We start from the raw sequence: 10,606 nt of genomic DNA on the forward strand, positions 1-10,606 counted from the left end.
CACACACACACACACACACACACACACACACACACACACACACACACACACACACACACACACACACACACACACACGAGCACGCACGCAAGCACGCACACGCACGCGCACACACATCTCAATGCACTCATGTTAGTCACAAATACGGGAAAACATGCAGCAACTTTATCTTCGTTCAGACGTGTAGTGATATTTACCCTACATTTCTCACAGTCATACCTTCCCTATATTAATCATGGGTTATATAAAACTGCGATCAATAGAGGAAGAGTGATCTTCTATTCATGAAACGTCATTCGAAGTAGGCCAGGATTTGTTCTTTACGCCTAAAGGTATTGGAAAACAACGAAGAACTGCTTGGGTCTAATAATCGAGTCCGCTAATTGTTATACTGGAAACCGGCTACTATTTATTGCGTTCAACAGCGAATATGTCAAGCCTCCAACCCCGTAATCATCTCTTACCTATTGTGGTTGAGATTCAATTCGTTACGATAACAATGGCTACGATCGAAATTTGGCGCACAAAAGCCGCCTTCACGTACTTCGGACAGCGTTGTTTGCACCGTTTTGCGATGGGGTAGCACAAACCTTCTCATTGTATTTGTTTTTGGATAAACAACGTATGCTTCCAATATGCCCTTTCTTGTACTCAGCCATTACGAAAGCCAATTTGCAATGAAGGGAATGTATTCCATATAGCCTCAGGCGAATTTCGACACCAATTTTGTGAGTCTCCCAACCCACACCTCCTAATAATACGTTTGTGGCGATGGAGAAAAACTAAAGCGTTGGCCAGGAAAAAATTATATATCTTATACAAGTCTATAAACAACGAAACAAATAGCAGACATCCGCTTTATTTCCTGCTATGTGATGCGCCTGGCCCGCTGCTTGGTGCGCAGCATTACAGACTGTTGAGTCTTCTGAAGAGAATCTTACAAATACTTTAAGGAAGCCTTTACATTTTGAATTCTTATCGAGGAGCTCTGAACCCTGGAACCTGCAAATAAGTTAGAAAGGACTGGTTACAAACGATATTCTGATCGATGGTTTCAGAAGTTGTTGTGTCTCTCTTCATGAGCTGCGAACGTGTGCTGGATGCAGCTTGAAATTATTCGGAGGTGTCAAAAGGACAAAAAATAACAGCCTTACCTAAAATACGTTCTTTAATACACTAAGCAACAAACAGGTGATTTCTAGCACAGTCACTGGTGCCCCTCACAAGCGAAGTGTAACAGACGACAGCGGCACGAGACCCACAGCATACGTAAGCAGCCACGGGGTGCCACTCAAACATCCCATCGCCAATTGGGACCGGGCAGCTGTACGTGTGGTACCACCTCTCGGCGCTCCTCTCGTGTCTGAAATGTGTCGGCGTGTCGTATTTGAATACCCACCCTGGCATTGTTTTATCTGTTTCTTGAATTCGATTTGTTGCCTTTGGTGTTTGTGTTGTTCTGAGGGACTAAGTGCATTTAAATGAAGTGTAACCCGACGTGTTCGGTTGTAGGCTGCGCTAACAGCAACGGGAGCTCGTCAAGCGGCGCTAAGCCAATTAATTTATATGTTTCAGTGGGAATGGTTTCTGCCGCAGCATCAAAGCGCTACACCTCTATACGGTTCGTTGGAAGAGAGGGGCATGTACGCACGTGCTTGGTTACTGTGAGAGCAGTGAAAACAGTGTGGAAGTTTAAATTGTTCGTGTTACCGGAAGCTTTGTGCTTTGTGCTTCCCAGTAATGACGGCACGAGAGCCTGGGATCAGAAGCCGCACTCCGGCGGCTGCCTCCCGCACATGATTGGCAAACGGAATAATCCACAGATTAAGCCACAAGCGCGTATTCTCCCACTTAGCACAAGAAAAGGCTGGCACCAGCAGACTACCAAGAGCGCTAAAAATTTATCAGTGCGTTAACTAACGTTGGAAATAATGTAACCAAAGGAAAAATCGCCAATTCGGGGTATCGATAGACAAATCTGTCAACCATCATCTGTATAAAATTCTAGAAGAGTAGGAGAAATAAAAAAATTATTTACCAAATTACAAAGATTGACATAATGAACGTCCTCTTGGGATTACATAAAAACAAAAATTATTATAAATATATACATTGAAATAATCTTTCGACCACAAAGTGCGGTATCATATCCAGCACCTTCCCGCAATCGCTTCCGAAGCAATACATACGCATGTACAACCTGAAACGAGCTCATGAAATCCGTATTGGAATCTTGAGCCATGACTAGCACAAGCCCACTGAAAATAAGCACAAAAATGCTTTTTAAGCTTAGAAGGAGGATGAAGCATGCCTTTACTCATCAATAGAGGTCAGCATGGCATCGAGCTTGGCTTGGTACTTCATTGAGAGGGGTGAACAGGAGAGAAGCGAAGGCACAAAACCGCATACAAATATCAGCAAATGCAGATAAGCGCATAGAAACTGACAGTCGCGGGAACGCACACACAGCACTCGCACAATAGTTAATTTAGGGCAAACGTTCAGTTTTGTCGCGCTGGATTCAGGGAAACGTCACATGAAGGCCCTTGTATTCCGCGTCACCACGGAACTTGAGTGCTATGAAACGATGACGTCGCGAAGTTTCAGTGGTGCACCGGCAAGCAGTCCACAAGTGGTCTTCATGGTTATACATAGGATATCAAAACGGGGACACACACACACTCATAGTTAATGCCCTCGGGGACATTGCAAGCGTGGCAGTATGGGGAGGCAACTTGGGGCGTGTTGTGCAAGTAGTGGTTGGTTAAAGCGATGTTGAGGTGGTGGCGGTGGACAATTGCTTCGTCACGTTTTCACAGGCCACGCGGCATTTCGATAGTACAGGCGAGATCAATTCTAAAATGTGGCTAGTATTGTTTATCTGTCCGTCCATATTTATAGTTACACGTTCCTTCTCAGCCATCAAAGAAAATGTAAGGTTGATGAAACAACGAAGCCTTTCTGTGAGGTTAAATCATATTGGAAAGCGCCCACCTTTCCCCCAAACTATCACTTGCACTCGTGCACGACGCCGTTTTTGTAACAACGGCAAATATGCGGCTGCTGCAGCATGCTTGGGTCACCGTTCATGTCGGCTTTGGAGAAACATTTAGCTGAAAATATGTTCCTTGATGGCATAGCATAATAATATTTGCTTCGTGCATTAAAACAGTTACGCTGAGGAATGAATTTGCCCTTCGTGCTTCACATCGTAGCTTTGCGCTTTGGGCGTTTGGGCGGCGTCTGCCATGCTTCGGTTTGCACTTCATGAATACATGAGTAGCCTGCCTTTGGAACCTGTGGAACTTGCCCGTGCGACATGCCCTTGTGAAAGCCGTGCCCTGTCACAAGAGTTTTCAGTCTGAAAAACCTTGTGGTGAATAAGGATTTGCAAGCGGCACTGCAGAAGGGGCAGTGCTTCGACCAGCCGCCGTCAACTGCGCCGCCATTCCGCGTCCCACTGACTAGCGTTTTACCTCAGGCAGCGTTCTTCGCTGAAGCGACGGTGGTGCCACAACGGGCGCACGGTCCTGACACGCACGGCATTCTTATTTTTGGGGGTATAAATACTGTTTTTACGAAGGCTGTGTCGACAGCAATTGAAAAGTGGCTGCACTACCCCAGCCTCTCAAAAGTGCTGCATATAAGTATAATAAAGTAAGCGATTCTTAAAAACAAATTTCCCGGAGTGCAGAGTGCTCTAAGTGACTGATGCCGAAAGCTACTTAAAACGTATCACTGCAGCTAAGGAAAATAAAGCACATAAACGTAAACCATTTCTTATGCATCAGAAAAAAAGTGGCAATTGTAAAAAAAATCAGGAAAAGATTGAAATTTTTCCGAATAAAAGCCTGGAGGAGGTAGCATTCAAACCGAAAGCGTAGACGCAAATGTCGGACGCTTTGCCTTGATACCAGGTCTTTTTCTTTATTGACTTGCTTTGAAAAAAAAAAAAAACATGCCCCAACCAACAAAACCAAAAACAAACGGTATGACAACAGCTCTTTTTGTTTTTCTTCAGTGCATTGTAATCCTCGCAATGTTATGCGCTAACAAGGCGCACTCTACAAGCAGTCAGAAATCATTCACAGTCTACCTAGGCAAACTCGTCGGAAGTTCTTACTAAATGCCCGTAAGGAACTCACATGCATGAAAACGGTAGAGCTACTGTGGGGGATCAATTTACACAGCATACGCGCTTCGTACGCACCACATTGCTCGCGAAAAAGCGATTTCCTTGAACGGGGAGGGTCCGCATGGCCATCGATTATATGGCAGTTTCGCAACCTGAACAGCCCCATAAATAAAAAGATATCGTATGAACTTCCCTGTCCCTATCCACCTTGATATAAACTAACGACGTAGTGGGTTTTGTGTATGTTTTTTTTCCTGTTTCCACTGTTGCATGTCCCAGAAAACCATATCGACACAGCAAAAAAAAAATTGTGCACAGTTTCAGGTTTATTAAGAAACTGACAGTTCACAAACGATAGTTCAATCATTTCCTTACATTGTACCCACCTTTTAACGGAAAGGGTTCACGTATACAAGTTAAAGAAGAGTGTCTTCGCAGCCGGTAGAATGCACATACGCCTGACATGGGATAAAACAGTGTCATTCCTGACATTCACGTATGGCTGACAATACATACATAGACGAACCAAGTTTTTTAGTATTACACGTTTTATCTTCTCGTAAAGTTGAAATAAGTATTTTAATAAAAACAAACTACTATAGAAATTGAGTATTTCTACTACTGTAAGAAATCCCCAGGGGGATTGATTGATTGCAGGGCTTAACGCGTCGACGCAACGCAGGCGATGAGGCGTGCCATAGTGGAGAGCTTCGGATTAATTTGGACCACCTGGGGATCTGTAACGTGCGCCGAAATCTCGTACACACGAGCATTTATGCTTTTCTCTTCCGTCAGAAAAGCGGCCGCCGCGGCCGGGAATCGAACCCGCGAGCTCGTGCTCAGCAGCGCAACGCCTTAGCCACTGAGCCACCGTGGCAGGTGTCCCTAGGGCACGGAGCAAGAATTATTCAGGAGGTGCAACAGGGCTTGCTCCGGCGGCGCGATAAAGTCACGTCGCCGGACACGGCACCGACGCGCCCTCTGTCGCCAGGTGGCAAAGGGAAAAGGCGCGCTGGTTCAAGGTCAGCCAGTGCGTACAAGGTAAATATGAATGGTAGCGAAGCTTCGGGAGAAAAGCGGTTCAGAACCTATTGCCAGCGACATAAGCATGGGAGCTTATGGGAGTGGCCGGTTCCCGGTTTGCCACCCACTGCAATCAAAATAAACCACTGATTGCTTTTATACAGCAGTGGAAGGCATGAATACAGAATAAAGGTTCAGAGAAAATGCAAGATGTTTTTATAAACACCGAGGCGAATCATACGACAGTCACGAGTCTGTACTAGTTAGGCTGGCGTTGACTTAAAGCACACACGCCAAGGGCTCGCCAACTTGCGTCAGATGGCAATGACATAAGCCCTCAGCGATCAGAGGCTTGCTAAAGCTATTTTGAACTCAAATTTTCGCGCTAATACCGAAATGACGTCACTTTGTTCTCTCCTCACACAGATGGCGCTAAGCCCCATGAGCAGCTTAAGAGCTGCCATTTTCTGAACGTATGGGCTTCTATGGAAGCTTCGCTACCAGTTACATTTACCTTGGTGCATATCCGGCTGTCGTCGTGGGCAGGCCGCAGATGACGCCGACGAATCCCTCACGCGACTAACTTTCATTGGAGTCGGTGGAAGAATTCTTCGCGTATCAAACATCGTTGTCGTAAGACGAAGGGGCTTTGATTTTACTGGAACGCGCAACCTACAAAAAGAAACATGTAGTTGAGAATCTAAGTGTGATTAGTTCCAGTGAATGATGGTTCTTCTCCTCTATGTCATTAGTTCATATTCAGACTGTCCTAGTCCTAACTTCGCCGCCCTGCCTGTGCAACATGAAAAACGCGCGCAAATTTCAGAACCCGCCCGTGGGAGCGGCGAGAGTGAACCACTCGTGGCGGGAAGGCGGTGTCGGCAGACATCGCCTGCTCCGGGATTCCTTTTAGTGCGTCGTTTCAAGCGCGGTACGGCTTGCAACTTGGGACGTTTTTATTAATAGTTGCTGCTAAAATGCCCAGCACTTCTATTTATTTATTTTACAGAAAGAAATCTGGCAATTTTCACAATATGTTCGATCATATTACGATTTCTGTGCGTCGCGTCCGTAGAAGAACATGTAAACTATGGCAATGCGCTTCACGCGACTTCTGTTGTTCTGCTCCGCAAGCTGCATTTCCTCCTCGCCAGACAGTGACATTAACACGCCGCCCGCCCGCACTGTTCTAGCACGGAAGATTCCCCTCCTGAAATTACTTCTTTCTCCGTGCCCCAGGGGGCCGCAGCCACCATCGGTTCTACAGGAGACGCCGAATGCGACAAGTGCGCACACAGCTGAGACGTTGCAGCCCTGCTCGCGGGAACGGGTGGCCCATATCTCTACAAAAACGAAAGACGGAAACCAGTGGATGTACAAAAACCTTGACAAGTCCCAGACTTCCACACTCTAAAAGAAAGAACAGATTACCTCTAGCCATGGGCTCTTGGCGTGAACGCTTGACAAAGCTAGTCAGTATCCTATTCAGTGATTGCATTTTATTCCGAGCACAATGGAGGACTTGCAGGACGTGGGCACGCTTTCAAACAGAGATACATTCCACACTTGAGTCCGGGAAAATAAAGATAATTCTCTCCCCTTCTATGACTGCGTCGTGCACTCCTCTTTTTTATTACATGGGAGCAAATGCCACTGGAATAGCCCGAGCAAAGGGTAGGCGAACCACTCTCGTATATAAAACGCGACAGGCAACAACGAAAACACAATACATCAAACCCCGATCTACAACAAAAGTTATACGTGAAGAAACGTTTGACATCCACCTAAATGCAGCAGTACGGCTACTCCACCTTGGAGATTTACCCGAAATAAGATCGACTTAAACAACAGTTATATCAACCCAATCAATCACATCAAAAGTAACGCCTTGATAGTAAGTGATCCAAGTACTGCAATCAAGAGCGTCGACTAATAGTTCATACACACTGCGCATGTGGGCAATATCTTGAAATAGGCTTTCCGTTGAGTGTGCAGACTCACCATTACGGTATGTCTTCCTGGCTCGCATTAGACTATGCGTGCGATTTAAATGAAGAGGTTATATGGAACACCGCTGTCACTTGCTATTGGGTGAAATACAATGGTGGCAGGGGCGAGGTCAAATTGTTTTCTTATTGTAGGCTGCACCCCATCCCAGAAACACAGCATCCCAGCAATCAATAAAACAATCCCCTATTGTTTCATGCTCCTTGTATACACTGCAGTTAGAATTCTAATGGACGAATAGGAAATTTTGTTTTCGTCATGTTTTAACGGTAAAAGTTTAACTGTGTTGTTTAATTAAAAACGTTTATGGGGCCGGGGACGCACACATGCGTTTTAGACGGCGAAAAACAACAGAAGGCTCTCCTTTTTGGAACCACCAGCGATAAACTGGGATAGAGAAGCAGACATCTATTACATGTAGTGTGGATGTAGAGTGTGAGGGGTGCGAAGAGGGGCGTGAAGATCAACTCTCCGGCGCGTGGTCTTCGCGCCCTCGACACACTCCATCAGACCGGAAGGCATAAAAACAAAGAAATTCAGAGCCCTTTCGTTCTGGATAGACAGAAGCCCACAGAACCGGGTGATCTGGAGAGATTTGCTATGCTGGGGTTTAGCTATATCGGGATTTGATATATTGAGTTATAAGGTCAGTGACCCGGTCCCTACGTCAGAGACTAAGGACCCACACGATGTTGCGTTGAGACAATGATGTTTTATTATGGCGCAGCTACGCCAGTCATAGCGCACCCTCGCGAAAGCCACACAGGTGGCCGCCCCGGAGCGCTCAACAATGCGCAAACGCCGGAGGGGAGGCGTGGGGGGGAGCGACGGCGCACGTGGGGTGCAGTATAGACGACTCGAGAGGGGCATAAAGCGAGGCTGTGGCCATACCCTTTCTCTCTGGGTGGTCGTGCTTCCTTGCGTAGCAGGTTGTGTGGGACGGCCAGGTAAGGAAGACCAAGCTTACTCCGCTCTCCTCACAGCCGGCCTCAGCTCGGGTTCATTGACTAGAGGAGACATCTACCGAAAGGAAGCACGGGTCCTACAGGTGAGCTCCCAAACCCTTATTGCCTGAACCTAGAGAAAATAAAGCTCATTCCCTCCCTCAGTTTTTTCTCACCTCCGAAACCTCTGCATTGCTGGAAGGGCGTTTTTCTAGGGGTAATATGATACACCTTAAATCAAAATGTGGAGGCAATGAGACCTTCATCTTTTTTATGATTTTTTCATCCGCTCAACACCCGACGCGAAGTAAACTGATATGATGATGACGATGATTGATGATGATTGGTATTGGTATCCCCTGTGTAGCGGGGTGATGACGAGTCACCTTACCAAAGAAAAACAAATATATTTATGCTTTATACTCTTCGTTTTACTAGCGCTGCTCTTAGGGCAGGCACAGAAACTTCTTACGCACTAAATAATTTTTTTTTTGTTACAGGTGGTAGCTCTCCTTAGAAATATTGCCATCTCTGCTTTTCGTCCCCAACCATTCTATTCTTCGTTTCGTCGTCTCGACAGCCTTGAAGTTAACGAAATCTGTGCTACCCTTAAATTCTATAGCTTCTGGAAACCGAATATTTCCCTCATATAGATTTTGATAGATCCCCTAAGACTATGTGCCGGATAGTTTCCGTTCCTTTTCCGCAGAGCACACATACCCAATCATTTTGTGAATACTCCCACACCAATCTCTTAGTTCGCAAGCCACCTGCTCTAGCCTCAAAAAGCAAAGCACTGCCCTGGTAATTGTCGTAGAAAAATTCATTCTGATGTCCAATTGCTCAGGCCTGTTCATCTCTAACATTGTTTTCGCTTCCATTTTTCCTCCCCATTTGTTTGTTTCTACCAGCCTTGCCCCTGAATTGGTTACCTTGGCTGGTTTGGATCCTCCAGTGCTCTTTCCGTATTTCATCGTTAGCCTTCTAGTATTCCCTAGCCATTACGTGTCCACGCTTTTCAAGTATTGGTACCTAACAACCTCATTTGTCCAGTTACGGTGATATATTGCTCTCAGCCTCCTCTCACAACATATTTTACTGTGCACTTCTGGAATTTCAAACGACGCACAGCCCATATCTGCCTGCACTACAACACACGAAATGGAGCCACCACGTACCGACGAGCAGCGTAAGTCACAAGAAGGAGTAAGTCATACTGACCACGAGATTGTACACAGAGTTCCCAAGTTTTTGTTTCACAGGGGCGCAAGTACGGGGGATTGACATTTACAGCTTTATTGGTAAACACAACGAAGCTAACAACACATCCGAACACATGAGATGTGGCCGGTTATCGGTTAACTACGTGAGGTTCCCTGATCTCACGGTTACTATAAGATTTTCGTGGCCATGACTGCGATGCATGCTCAGAAGGCCGGAGAGACTTCGGTTGTGGCAAGTGTGGCATCAACGTTAAAAAAATTGGGGATGGAGAACTGCTATCAGTTGAGATCGGTGGCTTTGTATTCGTTATACACCAGAAGAGAGGATAGTGAGGCTGGCCAGAGGAGTCTTACAAACAGTAACATAATCAACGCTATTCCAAAGACTGGGGAGACCATTGTCTACAGCGGCTGTGTCGAAAAAACCCTATACCACTTTAGCAGCAGATTTATAGAGGCGTCTACGGAGTGGGCTATTCACCGAGATAAGGGTTCACTGCATATGGTAAAGCTGTACATGAAGCCTACCTACCCTTAGACCTAAATTTAGGACGGGGATTGTAAAGTCATGTTTTCATATTTAAAGTATTCCATACCTACGGATTGAGTAAAGTACTCAATGTACTGTAAGCTGAGGGCCCGAATTAGCGTCGTAACACCTCAGTTACGACGCTACTCCGGCGCTCCGTAACGTACCCCCTGATGCAGCTATTCAAAGCATGTTCATACCTCGTGAGGTTCAACATTTCACACATTAGTTATTCCGAACCCCGAAACCATCGCCCTAAGCAAACCTTCCTTGCGAGCGGCGGCTGCGGACGGGTTTGTTGTTTGCGGAGGCAGACAAAGGCAGGAGCCGACAACGGCAAAACACCAATGGCAGCATTTATTGCAACGTTCAAATCCAATACACTGCACACAGGCTAATAGCAGGCCATAACGGTAACACGGGGAGTGCAGCATTTAGCAGGGCTCGAGACCGAGAAGGTTCGACTTACCGATGGAATACCCGAGCAGCGCGGCGCCGCGCGTGCGAGCGCGGGTGCAATCTCCGAGCTCGCCCGGAAGCGTTCCTTTGTGGCGCGTTCCCCAGGTCCGGACCAGCGCGCCGAGACGTCCGCACGCTACCGCATCCCCAAGACCAGAGCCTGTCCCTTCGTCATGCTACATTCGACCAGACCTGGCCGAACGGTGGCGCTAGCGGAGGAAGGACTGGTTCTCGCGTAAGGCAGAGGGGGAAAGGGGCGACTCCACCCCGGAGACAACAGACCCTC

Source organism: Haemaphysalis longicornis, unplaced genomic scaffold (assembly GCF_048455015.1).
Source record: "Haemaphysalis longicornis isolate Haplotype H1 unplaced genomic scaffold, Haemaphysalis longicornis Haplotype H1 scaffold_8, whole genome shotgun sequence".
NCBI lineage: Eukaryota > Metazoa > Arthropoda > Arachnida > Ixodida > Ixodidae > Haemaphysalis > Haemaphysalis longicornis.